The following is a 20,056-nucleotide window of genomic DNA, read 5'->3' as shown; positions in this document are numbered from 1 at the left end:
TCAATTATCTCTTGAGCATTCCTTTCTCCTTCTACCCAAATGGAAAAGACTCCATGTGTTGGAACTTTTCAAGTACAAGGGAATTCTTGCTAAGCTGTGCCTACAAGCTAGCTGCTCATGCGAAGTTCCAAATTTTAATTGAAGAAAATGATAAATGGGTGTGGATATGGAAGCTGAACTTATACCTCAAACTTTAATTCTTTTCTATATGAATGTATGCATCAAATTCTACTACAAGACTGTTCTTATGAACTTGAAGAATACAGATTTGGGAGAGATGCCCTTTCTGTTAAATAGAGGATGAGACTATAAACCATCTCTTCATTGAATTGCCAATTGTCGTACCCTAGTGGACCCTTGTTAGTGCTCCCTCTCAAGGAAGAGTTTCAAACTTCACTTTCTGGAGTGAATGGGTTAAATTTAATGCCACTTTCAACATTACTATCGAAAATCGCAATCTCCCATGAAAGGTCATGTTTGCTTTCCTCACGTGGGAAATATGGAAAACTAGAAATAAGCTTGTCTTTGAAGGAAACTTTGAACCAACAAGGGTTATGGCTAAGGCTACTAAGCGAGCCTACGAGTTCCAAGCTTTTGTGGGAAAAACTAAAGGGGTCTTCTTTCATTAACGTCCAATGAAACCTCCACCCCAAGGCTGGCACAAACTTAACATAAATGGATTTTTCTTTGAAAATCCGAGCAAGGCAAAAGTTGGAGCAATCCTTTAAAATCACGCAGGGCAGTGGCTTGTGGGATTTTCATGACATATACCAAGGGCCACCAATGTAGAAGTTGAATGGTGGGCTCATATGGATGGCCTCAAGCTGGCCACTAAAGTTGAAGTTCATAAACTTATTGTTGAATTAGATGCTATGGTGGTGATAAACCCGATTAACAATTATGATCACACCAACATGTTCCTAAATACCTTAGTTTGTGATTGCAGGATGATGTTGAAGTAGTTCCAACAAACAGTGGTGACTCATACTTTTCGTGAAGGAAACAGAAGTGCTGTTGCCTTTGCTAGGAAGGGAATACTACAAGAAATTTGACATATAGTGACGCTTAAAAAAGTATCGATAAAATCCCAAAATCCATCAGTTTAGCACCATAAACTCTATACCAACGGTTAAAATGTGTATTTTGATGAAATTTTAACCATTAGTGTATCCTTTGTCGGTATAGACCTATACTGACGGTTTTTAAGATGTCGAAATAGGTTACAGAGATATACCTACGGTTCAAGACCGTCAGTAAATTTATATCTATTGGTATAACATTTGTTGTATGTTTCACTATTATACCTTTTAACGACAATCAACATCCGTCAGTATAGACTTTTATGTTTTAATTTTTCTTGTCTATACTGACGGTTAATGGTTGTCAGTATAGACTTTTAATTTTTTTACTTATATTGATGCTTGAAGCCTGTCAGAATAGATTTGTATATTTTAATTTTCTCACTTATATCGACAGTTAGCGCCCATCAGTATAAACTTATATGTTTTAATTTTTTTGACTTATACCGACGATTAACACCTATTAGTATAGATTTGTAATTTTTCTTACCTATATCGATGCTTAGCATCTGTCAGTATAAACTTGTATTTTTTAATTTTCTTACTTATACCAATGGTTAGAGACTATCAGTATAGAATGTATGCTTTAATTTTCTTACCGTTATCGACGGTTAGAGATTATAAGTATAGACTTATATATTTTAATTTTTTTATTATATTTTGTTGACTATTAGTATCGCTTGAAATATTCTAACGATAAAGTGTGTTAGTATAAATGTTAAGACATTGTAAATTTTTTTAAAAATTATATTTTTAATTATTAATATTAATTTATTTATAATCATAATATGATATGTTTTCATATAAACAAAATAATAATAATAAAGTAAAAGATATTTAATAACATTAAAACTACAAATAACTTATTTATAATCCGCAAACTTAGTATAAGTGAAAAACTAAAGTCATTATACCAAGTCTGATAAAACAAACATCGATAGAACAAACATATATAAAAAGTTACACTACATCACCCTAAAAAACACAACCATAAGTTTACACCACTAGACACCTAAAGACCTTTTGATCACCTAAAAACATCAATAGAATTCTGAACAAGATAATCTTAAAAAATCTATAAATGAACAAACAATTGCAAAACCACCTCAATAAGAAAAAACATACATGCACCTATTATAAGCCCTTTCTAAAACCAAAATATTTTAATCCATACAAAATATCACAAGTCTTGAAAATGTCAACAAGTGTAGTTACATTATATAACTAACAAGCTTAATAAACCTAGCTCACTAATAGTATTCAACATACCAATCAAGCATCACAAAACACAATAGCCTTATTTTAACAAAGTGCATAACATCCAAAATAAAACTAAATCCCACTACAAACATAATGCTTTGAGTAAATAAACAACTTCCTAAAATATATGATCCCATCATATATTTCTACAAAGTAGCATCTGCATAGCATAAAAAAATCTAATTAGAATTCTTGTAAATTATCTTATATATACAGAATTAAAGAAGGTAATCATCCATTCATATACCATTAGAAATAATTTTATAAACATCTTATTCATTCATATATACAAAAGGTAATTATCCATTTATATATCAGCAAAAATAATTTTATAAACATCCTATTCATTAGTGTAATGCATGAATGAACAAAAAATAACCTAATTTGCATGTGTAATCTCCTCATTCTTTTAGTTTAATTCCAAATAATAACTTAATGAAACCAGCATAAGATTATTTTAATCAATAGAACTATCATTAAACAAATATTTTCACTATAACATTCAAGTTTACAACTATAAAGCATGCTTACATCATAAGAAAGTTTTTTCAAAAGAAAAAGAAAGGCAAGAAAGCCTTCTCAAGGAAAAAAGAGCAAGTTTTAAATCTTAGTGTAATTTAATGATTATGTCAAAGACGATGGGTAATGTTTCAAGATCACAATTACATGATTCAAAACCTAGATTCAAAATTAATTTTGGCATTCTATCTAAGAAATAAGTATCAAGTAAAGCATTTTCACATATATATCATGTGATGACGAGTTTATCATTTTCATTTTCATTAGGTTGATGACTTGAATTTGAAGAACGATAGAGTTTACGTGTGATTTCTGGAGTACTACTAGCATCAGGAACCTAAAATTAATTCAAAAAAAAAAATCAATAAGGTTCAAAATTCATGAACAAGATGAAAATTAACATATATATAAACTAAAATAGTTGTTATATATATCTCTCTATTCACTATGTGAGTAGTAGGATTCAAGATATCCATATTCTCATTAGAAAATTATCTTTTAAATACCAATAAGATAGTACTTAAAGTTTCTTTTCAGTCTTTAATTTCAGCCTTAAACTCTTGTACCTCTTTTTTATGCTAAACCAATTCAAAAGATGAAAGACCATATTATTTAAAGAAACTAGATACTATATCTATGTAATGAACACGCTCTTTTCTCTCTGGTCTTTTAACTTTTGAATAAATATCAATTTTTTATGAATTCCCTTCAGAATTCTGAGCACTAGTTTCACTCAAACATTGTTTCATAAGTTCCTAAATTGTAAGCAAACATTTTAGTATAAAAATCTAAACATATGTAAAAGTAAGTAATAACTAAATTAAATACCACAATTTTAGTTGCCTTGTCATTCACAATACTTCCATCTTTATGTGTACAAGAAAAAATATACACATCAGCATGTGATGGTGAAATTCCATTAGTTTCTTGTTTCTACAAAGGTATAACATTAATTTTTATAATAACAAAATCAAACATATAAAAAGTAAACTTTATATTCATTTAACTGAGTGTGACAAGAAAAATTGATATATGTACCAAGATTTAAATGATCCTTGAGACTGATTTTATTCTTGTGCAATAAGGCTCATCTAATTTTGAATGGTTTGCTTTGTTTATCTCACTTTGTTCCTTTAAACAAATGAATAAAAAAAGATATTTTATAATAACTTTGTAATTATTATCATAGTGTTAAAACAAAGCAAATAGTATATTTTGTAAATACTTACCTTCACTTTATTAGTCAACCAATGTGCAGCAAGAAATAGGAATTGACTTTTGTCTACTTGAGAATCATCAACCTTTGCAACCATTTCCGTCGGTGTTTTGTGTTCATCATAAAATTTAGACTTCAATTCATTCTTCCTTTGCCTCTACTTAGTACCCATGTTTCTTAATGCCTAAAACTTAATTTTTTGAAATATTTCTTCATCAATGAGCTCATCAAAATTAGATTTGTGAAATTCAAACTTTGACTATAATTTGAAAGAGGTAATTGGAAAGAAAATGTAAATATATATTATATGAATTACTACTATTAACTAAAAACTAAAAGATTATTGTCATGACATTAGCTAGCAACTAAAACATTATCGTATTGATACCTCTAATATTTTTCACATTTCTTCATTTTTATTATCCAACATTTCATGCCAATTTGTATAATTAATTGGTGCAAAGCTAGGCATTCTCACCATGCTACCAATGAATCGAGTTAAATAGCAAGATTCATCATTGATAGGTATAGCATCATCATTGACCTTAACAATAACATGCTCCCTTTCTTCCAAATCCTAAATATCAGCCATACGTGTAGGATCTTGAGCTTTTTTATGTTGAACATTTCCTACATAGAAAAATTACATGTAAAGAAAGTAATTAAATTCATTAAAAATTGTAATTGTACAACATTATAACACATAAAGAATTGTACTAACAAAATATAGTATTTTTACAGTTGAAGTATGTTCAACTTGTTCATCTTGATCTTTATTATTTGTAGATTGAGAAATTGGTTCTTGAAATTCTTGTAGAGGCTTATGTTGTGAAGCTTATAGATCTACAAGCACATGTTGTTCTTCACATTGTATTTGTAGTTGAGAATTAGAGGTACGATTTGTCCTAGTGATATTCAATTGTCTATGCTTTGCCATATTAAGTCTAATAATATACAAAATACACTAAGTACAATGTCACAAAGAACTTGATAGTGGCAAACCATAAAAAGCACAAAGTATAATTTAATAATTACATGATCATATAAAATTAAATAATTTAAGCTAGAAACACAAAAATGAAATATTAGTGAACTATATTTTACATTGCAAAACCTTAACAACAATTTAAACTATTACATAGAATTAAACAATATCTTCCCCATTATGTTCATCTATGGGATTTTCTTCTACATGCTCATTTTCTATCTCTATTGTGTCCTCTATTCCTTCATCATCAACTTCACTTCTAACCCAATTTGAAGTATCATGTGTGTCATCAAATTCAATATGGATTTCTCTATTTTTTTGCTCTTTATATAAGGATAATTCATCACCCATATCAAATACATCTCTAAGTTTTGCATGCTTGAAAAGAACCCAACCATTATGTTTTCCATCTTTCATATAAAAAACATTCTTAGGTTGTGATGCAAGATAAAAGGATCATGAACCAAATTAGTTCCACTATAAGCTAGATGTGAACATTTCATAAAAGTGAAACCAAATTTATCCTTCTTGCAACCTCTATTTATATCAATCCAATCACATTTAAGTAACATAACTTTCATTCTACCAGTATAATTCAACTAAATGATATCTTTTAAAATCTCATAATAGTAAACTTCCTCCTCAATAGGTTATGCATCTCTTATACTTTCATAACTCATCATCTTGGTTGTTACAACAATCCCACTGTTTTGAGTTTTCAAGTATCTCTCATGTGCCTTGGTATGAAATCTAAAACCATTGATTATATAACCAATGTATTTCTTAATAGTATTAGTTGGATCACGAGCAAGCCATCTAAGTTGATATGTGATGTTTGCATCTCCTTCTTGATACAAATTGGCAACCTATCCAATTTTATATTTGGTTAAAATAATAATCTAACTATAACAACTTTAATTACATATTCCAAACCATGATGTGTGAATTACATGATCACGAAACCAATCATGAAAAGTTTGACTTGCAACTTTTGTATCTCATATGGCATAAGTCGAGGGGACCAATTACGCCTCTTAATAAATTGCTCATGTTTTCTACATGAAAAAAAAATTCTTAGAAGACTATACAATATACTACAAAAGAAAATTATTAAGTATAATATGCATGTAGATAAGTGATCTTATTTTATAAAAGGAGCAACATCAACAGAATTAAATAGCATATATCAATGTGCTTGAATCAAACTTATAGCATCAAGTACAATTCGTGAGACCCCTTTTATGCTTGTTAACAATAAAACCTTTACTTTTTAACATTCCCAACGATTTTCCTATAGTAGAACTAATGGATATTTCTTCTTCTACAAAGGGATTCTTGTCTTCATTTTGAATGGGTCAATTAAAAATAGTTTTCATTCCATCAAAATATCTTAAACAAAATGTTATGCATTCATTTGCTAAATACTTTTCTGTAAATGAACCTTCAGGACAAGCTCTGTTGTGCATATATGATTTAAGAGTAAAAAGAAACCTATATAAATGGAAGTTCAATTGAAAAAATCATTAGCGAACATCCTAGTTGAAATTTAAGTAAAAAAATCTATAACACTTCAATATATACCTTTCAATAGGTTATATCCACTAATAAATGATTGAACCGTTAATTTTTGCTTCATTTACCAAATTGATAATTAAATGTACCATTATTATGAAAAAAATATCTTTTTCATTTCACATAAAATTGATACAACCTAGGACTCACATAATTCAAGCTTATGTTATTTGAGAACTTTAGAACAAAATTCTTTGAAAAAAGTACATAAATCAATAAGAACCAAACATACCTTATCAGGAAAAGGCTATTATATTGCCATAAGAAGAAACTCTTACATTAAGATATGAGAATAATAACTTTTGAGCCTTATTAGCTTTCGTTATTTAAGTTGTATACAACGTGAGATATTTGAAGAGTATTCATCTAGAATTCTCATTTTTTTGAGAATCTTTAAAAAAAAAAATTTAATTAAGCTCATTTTATATGAAGCTTGAGACAAATATTGAGTGTTAATGTCAGGACAAGTCTTTGGATGAAGAACACTCATTATACCCATTTCTACAAGGTCAAGTCACACTTTGTAGTTATCCTTTAACTTTTCTTCTTGCCTAATCAATGTACCAAGAATGTTATCACAAACATTCTTTTCTATATGCATCACATAAAGATTGTGACATAATAGAATAAGTTCTCAATAAGGTAATGTGAACAAAATACTTTTATTCTTCCATGGCCCATCTTCATTACCATTTCATTGGTCCAATTGTCTTAACACTTCACTCTCAGATGGTGGTGAATGAGTACTTCTAAATTCTCGAGTCCCATCAAATGAGTTTTTATCATTTCAAAACCTATGATTAGGTTGTAACCACCTATGATGGCATATGTAACAATACTTTTTACCATGTTGTAACCACTTAGATGTAATATCAAATCCACAGCAAAGACATGCATACTCTCTCTTAGTACTCCACTTAAACAAATTGGCATATGCAGGGAAGTAGTTAATGGTCCAAATTAATGCCACATGCAGTTGAAAGTTTTGATTTTTTAAGGCATCAAAAGTTTGAACACCAACTTCCTAAAGTTCTTATAACTCTTCTACTAAAGGTTGTAGGTATATATCTATATTATTTTTAGGACCTTTTGGACCAACAATAATTAGGGAAAGAATAAAGTTTGACTATTTCATGGACATCTATAGAGGCAAATTATAAGGTATCAATATAACAAACCAAGTGCTATGTGTCACATTTATGGTTTTGAAAGGGTTAAAGCCATCAGAAGCCAATCCCGAGTGAATATTATAAGGATCAAAGGAAAACTCAAGATATTAAGAATCTAATTCTTTCTAAGCTAGAGAATCTACAGGATATCTTACACGTCCATCCTTAGTAAGCTCATATTCATGACAAGTCATCAAGGGAATAGTTTTTGAAGACATGAATAACCTTTTATAGTCTTGGAATTAAAGGAAACTAATGTAAAATCTTAACAACTTTTTTTTTCTGACATTATATCTTGGGGATCACTTTTTACATCATTCAAGCTCTCTTTTCACTTAGAAGCGTCACATTTTGAACATATTTCTTTATTTGCCTTATTCTTCCAAAACAACATGCAATCATTAGGACAAGTATGGATTTTTTCATATCTCAAACTTATGGCATAAATCATCTTTTTCAATTCTTGATAAGACCCTGACAATGTATTACCCTTCGGTAGAGCAAGTTTCAAAACATCTAATAATGTATTGAAAGATTTATTTGTCCAACCATTAAAACACTTAATATGGAACAAATAGATTACAAAGAAAAACTTCATGAAGTTTTTGCAATTTGAATATAGTTTTTCCTTTGCATCTTAAGTAAATAATAAAACTTATCACTATCAATTCTATGACTATGGTGTTGCTTTCCACTAGTATCTCTAGCTTGTATGTTACCTGCATCAACGTTCATAGCTCTTTTAGCCATCATATCATGTAATAAATCATGAATGTCAAGACTTAGCCTTTTTTCTTCGTCATTAGTTGTTCCAATAGGTAAACATGCTTCCAAGACCTCCTTGTGAAATACCTATCAAACATATCCCTTGAGAAAACCATTACATATTATATGATCACATGCATCTCTTCTACAAACTCTAAATGTGTTGACACATTTAACACAAGGACACCCAATTTTTCTATCTTTATATGATATTACAAAGGCAAAGTCTAAAAAACTAATGACTCATTTTATGTATTCTTCACTGGCTCTTAATGTGAGATTTATCCATGCCTTATCCATAAAATGTAAAATAATTTATCCTAGTAATAAAATTATATTTAATTTAAAAACTTAAATTAATACATGGCATTTAATTTTAGCACTAAATACAATTTAACTCTATAAGCATAATATCACATTTTCATTAAAAATAATATTTTAGACGTACCTTTATAATTAAACTTATTTATTTTTAGGATAAGCACAACCAAGATCAGTTTTGGTTGAATAAGCAAGAGAGAGGTAGAGGATAGAAGAAAAGTAGTTTAAAATAAAATAAAAAATATTTGAAATAACTCATAATTGCAAAATGACAATTTTAAAGCTTGAAAATTTAAACAAGGATTTTAGCTTAAAAGTTAAAAAGATTAAAGGCGAGAAAGAGTGAGACGGGATAAGCTTCAGGCGAGGTAAAGACTGAAAAACAAGGTAAGGACGATGGGAACAAAATTTTCACTAATTTCATTTTAGAAAGTTTAGATTTTTTTTTTTAAAGGTTTTCATTCCTAAGATATGGGAACATAAAGTAAGGATGGTGGAATATTGAGAATAATCTCTAGAAAATCTTGGCATTTGGTTATTCATGGCATTTGTAACCAAAAACACCTTGAATAATCCTTTTTAATTTTTATGAGGGGATTATTCAAGGTATTTTTTACAAAAAATGCCTTGAATAGTTCACTCAAGCATTTATGAAGAGATTATTGACTGTGTTTTTACTTAAAAAACACATTGAATAATCCCTAACAAAATATTGAATTAGGTTATTGAAGGCATTTTTGGTCAAAAATGCCTTGAATAATTCCTGGATATTAAGGGCATTTTTTTACCAAAAATTCATTCAATAATCGCCTTTAATTCTTTTAAAGGGGATTATTCGAGGTATTTTCTATCAAAAACACCCTCAGTAATCCCCTCCCAGTTCTTTTTGGGATCATTAAAGGTGTTTTTGTGATAAAACACTTTAAATAATCCCTTAAGGTTAGTCAAGGCGTTTATGGCAAAAAACGTCTTGAATAATCACTTTTAGGAGTTTATGAGAAGATTATTGAAGGCATTTTTACCCATAAAATGTCTTGAATAATCCCTAACAAAATATTGAATGAGGTTATTGAAGGCGTTTCTGACCAAAAATACCTTCAATAATTCAATAATTATTGAAGGCATTTTTGATAAAAAAATGCCTTTAAGAATCCCTTCCAATTTTTTAAAGGAAATTATTCGAGGTGTTTTTGGCAATAATCCCCTCACATTCTTTTTGGGAACATTTAAAGTGTTTTTATGATAAAACACCTTGAATAATCCCTTGTAGTTAGTCAAGGCATTTATGGCCAAAAACACTTTGAATAATCACTTTTAGGCATTTATGAAGAGATTATTGAAGGCATTTTTACCTAAAAAATACCTTGAATAATCCCTAACAAAATGTTGAATGGGGTTATTGAAGGCATTTCTAGCTAAAAATGCCTTCAATTATCTCTTTTAATTTTTTAGAGAGGACTATTCAAGGCGTTTGCTGTCAAAAAAACCTTCAATAATTCATGATTTTTTTATTGAGATTATTCAAGATGTTTTTTCCCAAAAAAACTCCTTCAATAATCCGTGATTTTTTTATTAGGATTATTCAAGGTGTTTTTGCCCAAAAAATACCTTGAATATTCCTTTACAAAAAATTAAAGGTATTTTTTCGGTAAAACGCTTTTATTGATCATTTTTAAAACTCATTCCCCTATTTTGAACTTTGGAATCCCAATCTGCTATTATAAAAAATGATTAAAAGCTACATTGAAACCAAACCAAAACCTCTAAACCTATTTAGTTTGCCTTTTGGTTTCTTTATCTCTTTTACCATTGTCGACCTTCAACAACTAAACGTCATCGCACCTCTCTTTTTACTGATATGTTCTTTTTTATTTATTTTTTATATCATTTATATTCTTTGATATAGGTATTTTTTTCATTCCTTACTATATATATATATATATATTATTCATTCCACCGTCACCTTAATCGTCCAATCTCCCTTCATTGCATGTATGATGTTTTCTTTCTAGTTTCGTTTAAATATTTTAGTTTGCTGAACGGTATTGTGAAAATTGTATGTATTTTTTTACTCATTATTTATTTTGCATGGAATTTTTATTTAAAGTGGGAATCATAGTATGGCTTGTACTTGTAAAATATTATTGGTTTGAGGATGTTTTATATATATTGGTGTAGTAACTATAGTGAGCTTATTACATACTATGTGAAATTTAAAGAAACAGTTTGATTTATTTTGTATAATTATGATAAAATCACAAGTATTATGAAATCTAAATAACATACTTCTCATGCTACTAAACATGAAAAAGACACACTTGTAGTGAAAAAAAAAAAACCAAGGGGACAAAATAAATAAATTCAAGTGACTAACACGAAAATTCATATTGACTTCAATCAAAGTGGGTAGCCTGTGTTTGATAAAGCTGTCAAATTGGGTAGTCATATTAGAGCGATCGTCTATAGTTGCATTTCTATTACGTACCATAATTGGTGACGAGTTCCTGATAATCTAAAAGATTGTATATAGGAGTCGGTTATGGTATGTTTATTCAACTATTTTCATAAAATTTGTTAAATGATCATTTAATTGAAATTCAATATATTAATACTAATTGTGTTAAATTTATTAGGGATGATATAATGTCCCAATTGAGTGTAAAAAGCTTGTATTACAATCAGCTAAAAAAGCATTCAAAGCCTTTAAAAGCATATTAATAACCCACTATATTTTATCATTCACTGATCATAGTGATATCTTGGTTATTCCACCTTCATCATATGCAGATGTTATAAGTTATCAAGATTAGATAAATTTTGTTTTTGATTGGCTATCAAAAGAATTCTCGGCATGCATACCCATTATAAAAAGTTGTTTATAAGATTTTATGTAATATATTTGATATCTTAATATGTGATATACGTAATTTTTTTCTATAAAATCAAAGAATAACAAAAGAACATCCAGGCCAAACAAGTATATCACCATCGAACATCGAGAAATGATTATGCAAATGTCAAGTATGAGTTTGTAAGTATTCAAACATTTGTTTTATACTCATAAATGAATATTTTTGAATATTCGTTTAATAGATTCTGATTCTTATATAGCATTAATTTATTAGGAATCATCTAGCTTTGGCACGAAAGTTTCTAGATGAGATGTGTGGAAACAAAGACATATACAAAATGATGGATCATTTGTAGATGAAGCAATCGAAAAAATGGTTAAAAAGATTATATGTATAACTGCTTATTATATCACTTATGATTGGCTTTGTGCTTGTATACATGACTTTACTTGTATAGATTTGTTATTACAACCCATCTTATTATTATTTTTCAGGATGATTTTGCTATTAAAATTAAATCTAATGAACTGACAACCCACTATGGTAAAGATCCCTTATCTTTACCAATAAGAGCGAAAGAAAGACATGATCAAGTTTGTGGGGTTGGTAAATTTGTGTTGCCATTAAAGTTTTTCAATAATTAACCTTCAAATGACAAATAAACAATATGAAGCAATCATTGAGCAACAATAGCAAAGACTTGATGACCAAGAGCAACAGCTGAATTATCAACAATAATGACTCATAGTTTTAGAGGCAATGTTAGTAGCAATATAGCCTAACATGCCTGTAGGCCAGTTAGATAGCATCATCCAATTAGGACAAGTTTCGTTGCAAGTCAAGCAGAAAACTCAACCTCCGATACTAGCCATGAAGTATGATTTTATTTATTCACTTAATATTTATTTGTTTATTATATTTATTGATTTGGTTTTAATACTTATATTTCATTATATATTGTAGCAAAATGATGAGACTCAGAGGATGACCTTTGCTCAGGCTGCCATTGATATGTTATCTAATTATGCACTTGATCATTTATTCGAAGGAAAACTGCATTACTATTGAGTCCGAGGATGGATTATTTGATCATTCATCAGTTTCTTATATTGGAGAGTTTGAGATTAAAGAATTTTGTACCCTAGATAAAATATCAATATACTGTTAGCTTATAAATTTAAATATACAAAGTCAATATGTATTAATCTATATTACGGTATATTACTAACTAGTATTGTTGATTGTTACCATGCAGCTTCTTATATAGAGAGATCAAGGCAAGACAAATGACACATAGATTAAGATTTATTGACCAAAATTTCATTAGTGAGTAGAGTGGCACTGTTATTTTTCATGGTTGTCATGTAGGTCATGGTTGTAAAAATAAGTTAATTATTTTTTAGTCCCATACAATGCTACATAAGTTATATTCATACAAATAATTATTTCAACTTTACCCGAATCTGAAATGATGCCTAATTTGAGTATATCATTCTTATTATTTTACAGTTATCATTGGTAGCTTATTGTGATTCATACCAATTCCTTAATGCCATATTATTTAATTTCGTTCAACCAATGATGAAGCCTAACCATAATATTCAAAATTTTATAAAGAGGTATTACGTGTTATTATATTATCTTGTGTTTCTTCTTAATTACTTTTATTTTTGTATTAAGTATTTTTTTTGTTCAATTTAGGACAATGTTTGCAGTTAATAAGAAAGCAAAGATAAATTGGGTATCATTACCGGTAAATATGAAATTTACTCTTTTATACTAAGTTTGTTTAGATAAATGTTTCCTAAACCTATTAAATTTATTTTTCAGGTACCTTGTTAACCAAGATATACTGAATGTGGATTTTATGTCTTTTGTTTTATGAAAAAGATAGTTTTATATGATTTTATGACCTCACCATTCAAGGTTAGTATTAATTTCATACAATTGTAATATCTTCCAAAAAAAAAGCTAAATTATGTTCTCGTTTATTAACATTTACTTCTATTTTTTTTTTATAATGGGAGAGTAACAGAAGCTTCACGATAGACAAACTTGATGAAGTCCATAAAGAGTGGACTGAGTATGTATTATCGTTCGCTACACCTTAAGGTTGAAGATTGTTGGTTGGGTGTGAATATCTACATTTCATTTTGTATAATGTTTTTAACATGCCATGTTGAATGAATAATTTAAGTTTCTAAATTGGGATATTGGTTAATATTATTGGTATATATTTATTTTATATCACTTGGCAGCTTATATGAATACACATATATTGAGTACGCTTATTTGAAAAAAGTATATTTATATGGTAACATTATTAGTTATAAATTTGGATGTGTGATCAATTTATTGAAATACTACAATATTCGTAATGTAAGTTATAAAATGTAATTCGTAGTATCATTTATATAAATCAAATATTTTTTGGGCATAAACCTATAACTAACTTGCATTTATTTTTAGACATGCTTTTCAAAATAGTAACGGCTATTTTCTCATTTTTTAGTCAAGTCAAATTGCTTAAATTAAAAGCGTTTCCTCTTAAATTTTTATGAGTGGATTATTGAAGGTATTTTTGGCCAAAAACACTTTCAATAATCCCCTTCAATTTTTTAGATAGGATTATTAAAGGCATTTTTAGCCAAAAACATCTTCAATAATCCCTTCCCATTTTTTTTAAGATTATTTAAGGTATTTTTGTGAGAAAACACCTTGAATAATCTCTTAGAAAAAATTGAATAAGGTTAGTCAAGGCGTTTATGGCAAAAAATGCCTTGAATAATCTCTTTCAATTTTTATGATGAGATTATTGAATGCATTTTTAGCCAAAAAATGCCTTGAATAATTTTTTACAAAATATTGAATGGGGTTATTGAAGGCATTTTTGGCTAAAAACACCTTAAATAATCCATGAATTATTCATTTAGAGGGGATTATTTAAGGCACTTTCTGTAAAAACATGCCTTCAATAATTTCAACTATTTTTTTTAGAATATTCAAGGCGTTTTGCCCAGAAAAAGCCTTGAAGATTCCCTTACAAAAAATTAAAGGCATTCTTTTGGTCAAATGCCTTACGATCATTTTTAAAATTCATTCCCTTTTCTTAAACTTTGAAATCCCAAACTACTAATACAGTGAACGATAAATATTATTTTATAAAAAATTTTACAAATAACATAGAAATATATTTATATGAATATAAATACTATTATATATATAGATTATTTATAATTTGACTTTCAATCTAGAATGATTTTAAAATTTTATGAAACTATATTAAAACTGAAACATTAATTGAAACCAAATTAATATAATATTTAAATTTTAAAAATTTTTAGTCTAATATTTAATTATAAATTTATTAATTAATATAATACTTACAAATTTTATTTAAAACTTATTATCATTTAAAATTAATTAAGTTACAAATTTTATTTATTAATAATTATAGCTTTTATCAAATTATAGTTTTTGAAAATTTTTATTAGAGGAAAATATGATGAATTAATATTTAAAAAAAATAGGAATAAACAATTTTTTAGCTTATATTGATGATTATTATAACCGTCAATATATAACATATTTATACTGATGGATATTTATACACCATTAGAAAAAGTTTACCTATACCGATGGATTTACAAAGTGTTGGTATAAGCATTATCTATACTGACAGTAATAAAAATCCGTTGGTATATATATTTTTTACTTATATAATTTAACCATCAATATATATAAATGTTAGTATATAACATACTTATACTGATTACCTTACTGTATAGATCCGTGAACTTACCGCTAGACATGGATTAGAGGAATCACCACCAATCTTTTTTGTTAATGTGTAATTGGCCATCTGATTGAATTTGATCCACAAAACTAGGTTTAGGTTTTGAAGTACGGTTACGTATGATAAATATTATAGCACCCTCATAGTGCCTATCCAAAGATGGTACCGGTTTAATTTCAAATTATCTAAGCCTTAAAAATATTCATGCTTTACCAAAATATTTAATATTGAAAACTAATGTTAAAATTATCTCAATAGTTTGATAGCAATTTAAGATAATTCTCTCACCTCAGAGTATTCATTAATACTAGGATCTCACCTTGAAGAGACTCTGTCATCGGATTTGTTAAGTTTTTCTTTTATTCAAGAAAAATTAATAAAGTCTCACAATAGTTTAGTATGACCTACTTTGAAGTAGATCTCCCAATAGTATAATGAGATTTTATTGCAAACAGATTTGTAAAAATTTTTAAGAATTTCATTAAGTCTCCTAATAGTTTGGTAAGACTTAATTTAAAAATTATTCCTCCAATCATTTGGAGGATAAAATTAGTTTTTTTTCAAATTCATTTATGAAACTTTCTAATAGTTTGGTGGATTCCATAAAATTTGAATCCATGAAAATTTTTCAATAAATTGGTAAAATTCATGAATTTATTATAAAAAGATTTTATTTTTTTTATTATATTTTTTTGTTTTTCATAAAAAGAATTTTTTTTTGCAAAATATTTAATAAATGACAAATACTTAATAAAAATAAATAACTAATAAAAACCAATAAATTGAAATAAATAAAACTAAAACTAAAAATATAAATATAAATATAAAATATAAAATATAAATAAAATAAAATAAAATCAGAAAATGAAATTAAAATAAGAAAAGAAAAACCTACGATTTGAATCGGGTTAGCGTGCGGATCAGCACGCGGGTCATCGAGTAGACGCTCAGGTCTGAGACTTTCAAAACGACGTCGTTCTAGTGTTGTATAAAAGCCACTCCCTTAACTTTTTCATAGAACTTCCCTGACCTCTCTCTCTAGCACCGAAATCCTTTCCCTTTTCTCTAAAATTCACCAAGAACACCCACTGGAATCTGAAAATTCTTGCTAGTTTCTGAAAAATCATTGAAAATTCGTCAAAAAATTCAAACCTCCATCAAAAAATTCATCAAAAAATTCAAATGTCCATCAGAAAACACAGATTTCCCAAAAATTCTCAAAAAATCCCAAATTTTTTCCAAAAAGCTCTAAAAATCTTTCAAAACTTCAATCTAGACTCCAGAAACCTATATCCCAGCCCAAAATTCCAAAAAAAATTTTAAGATCGAAATCCAAAAACCACAGCCATAAATTTTTCCAGACTTGTGACACTAGTAATTTTCTCCCATTCAACCATGTCCCGTTCCTATGATTCTTAATTCAATTTATAGGCACTTTTAGGATGAATTTTAGGAAATGGACAGAACCAATCCCAAGCTTGAATCTTGGGATTGGATTTTGCCCGAATCTCAATTCAGGTCTAGGTTCCTTGCTGATTTCCTGGATTGATTAAAAATCTCTTGATTTGGGCTCTAATTGATCCTTTGATCGAATTCAATTTCAAGTTTCAATTTCTTTGGTCATCGGTTAGGAAAGAAAATCAAAAAGAAATAATAATAATAATAATAATAATAATAATAATAATAATAAAGAATAATAACAGTAATAATAATAATGAAAATCAACTCCAGACACATATGGATGTCTACATTGACAGATAATTTATATACCGTCAGAAAAAATTTATCTATACCGATAGTTGTATAAAGTGTTAGTAAAAATATAATATATTCTAACGATATTAAAAATTTATCAATACAATTTTTTTTACTAATACAATTTGATTGTTAGTATAACCAAACATTAGTATATAAAAATTTTTTATCGTCGAAGCAAGGCCTGCAGCAATCTTCTTCCCACATTTCCAGTCCTGTTCTTTTTTATTTCTTCCCTGCCTCCTGCTTGTATTATCCCTTTTTATTAGCTGAGACTAATAGGATAATGTTGTATTATACTCTTTTATGATTTATGCATTAATCTTTTCTCAACCAAAAAAAAAAAAAGTCAGAGTTACGCTGGTTCGATTATAACTTCTAACAGAAAATCTTGAAGATAATAAGCGTCAACATCAACACAATGTTTAATGTTTAAAAAAAAAGCCAAAAAATGCGAAAGAAAGTAGAAAAGGGCAAGAAGAAAGAGCCAAAAACAAGAATAAGACCAAAGAGGAAAAGGCAAAAACGTAGTAAAAGGACAGCTTGAACGGATTACCGAAGCAAAGCTGGATTTAAAAAAAAAAAAAAAAGTAAAGGACACCCGAGAGAAGGAAAGTCCAAAGCCAAGCAGAAGTTAAAAGCACTGGATCTGATTAATTATGCATTTTGTTTTTCTTGGAAGGAATTGGAGTTGGAATTGGAGTTGGAGTTGGAGTTGGAGCTGGAGCTGGAGTTGGATGCTATTTTCTTTTCCAGGGACAGATTCAAACAAATGCCACTTTTTCATGCCCTTTCTGGGACAATGACGACCGAGTGTGACACCAGTGTTCAAACTCTGATGTAAAATAACGTTTAATAATTTCTCGTTACTGGGCGATTGCCTCCACGCTCTGCCTAGTGTTTGCAAGTTCGGCAACATTTTATCTTGAGCTTGTTTGAAGCTGTATTTTTCATATTTGAATTTAATTCAGAAAAAAATAATTTATATTTCAAAAATTCAATTCAAATTATTTTAAAAGAATTGGAATGAATTAATTTATAAATATATATATAATAATATTGTACATATAAATAGAAGAAAATATATGTTTGAAACAAATAAATATTCGTTCAATACATGAATTTATTTAGTCAACTTCTAAAATACTAGAATTTCAGTTGTATATATTTATGAGTTACTTGAAGGGAAATAGTTGAATTTGACTTATTAGAGAATTAAGTTTTAGTAATTAGTAACTTTTTCTTACAACAAATTTTATTAATTTAAATATTTTTAACATAAATTTTAAAGAATTATATGCCAAATCAAATTTATGGTTTTAAGTTAAGATGGGAAAGTGCTTGCTTTTAAATTATTGGAAAGTTGTTCTAAAACAAAAGAAAAGGCTGCAAGTTAAATCGTAATTGGTTAAAAATAGTTAAAATATTACAATACTTATAACATAATTATTTTTTGTTCATTATTTGTAACAAAAATAATTTATATAAAAATATAACCTACATTTTATTATTTACAAAATAATTATATTTTTATTTACAATTTAATAAAATGGTATTTACTTTTATATTTAACTTACTCTTTAATATCTATTTATATATAAAAAATAAAAAATAATAATGCAACTCTTACACCTATTCGCCTATTAGATAATTTATTAAATTTTTTTATTAGATCGAATTTTAAATAAAATTTTTAAATTCAAATATGATTAAATTAATTATTTTATTAATTAAATTTTAAATTATATTTAAAAATAAAAATAAAAGTTATTAATATTTTAATAATATCTTAAATAATAAAAAATATGTAGATCAAAACAAATCTCTAAAAATATTAATCAAACTAAGATCCGACCCGTCGGCTCATGGACATATTTGACAATGATTGTTTGACGTGAATAAATTAAGCAAAGGCTCGAAGTTTGAAAAAAATTGTTTATGGCTTAGTCTAGTCAAACTGTTGCATTGAAATGACTTTTCCTTCTATTATTGTCGTACCTCGGTTCACGGTGGTGAAATTCAGTAACTGTGTCAATTACTCAATTCTCACGTACAGTAAGAGTAACTTTTTTTGCTTTGGACTGGCTTTATCCGTTCAATAATTTCAAGTAATTTGGTAAAGAATTAAAAAACCAATAGTACTGATCCTTTATCAATCGAGGAAAAATCAAATTTAAGTCTAGCAAAATTTACCGTTAGAGTTAAAGTAGCTAATATTTCCTCTTCCGTCTCAAAATAATTATTTCTTATTAGATATTTTGGTCGAATCAACTTAATTTTGATTTTTATGTTTTAAAATATTATATTAAATTAAAATTTAAAAAATATATGTTCATAAAAAATTGAAAAATTTTATTTTACAGAATTTAAATTTGTTAATTTTATTAAAAATAATAATCAAAGTTGAATTAATTTGACTAAAAATGTCAATAAAAATTAATTTTAGAATGGAGAGAGGACCTAATAACAGTTTCACAGGAAAATCAAATTTAAATTATCTCTATGTTTGTTGATCGCGAAACTCCTCTTGCAACCAAGATATGGAGCTCAATGTAAGAAAGTTTTAACTTTGTGATAAGTGAGATAAACTAGCAGTATTGAATAGGGTGTGGCTCTATTTTTGTTTATTACCTTTTAAGTCATTCATCATCGTTGCTCAGCTATACGAGTATTAACTTAAATGATATGATATGTGATATGATTTTTGGAGATTACGGGTTAAGGATTTGTGCACATAATATCTTGATAGGATAAATTGAGTGAA

This window comes from Durio zibethinus, chromosome 5 (assembly GCF_047325235.1).
Source record: "Durio zibethinus cultivar Kanyao isolate XHJ-2024 chromosome 5, ASM4732523v1, whole genome shotgun sequence".
NCBI lineage: Eukaryota > Viridiplantae > Streptophyta > Magnoliopsida > Malvales > Malvaceae > Durio > Durio zibethinus.
This window is presented reverse-complemented; position numbering follows the sequence as displayed.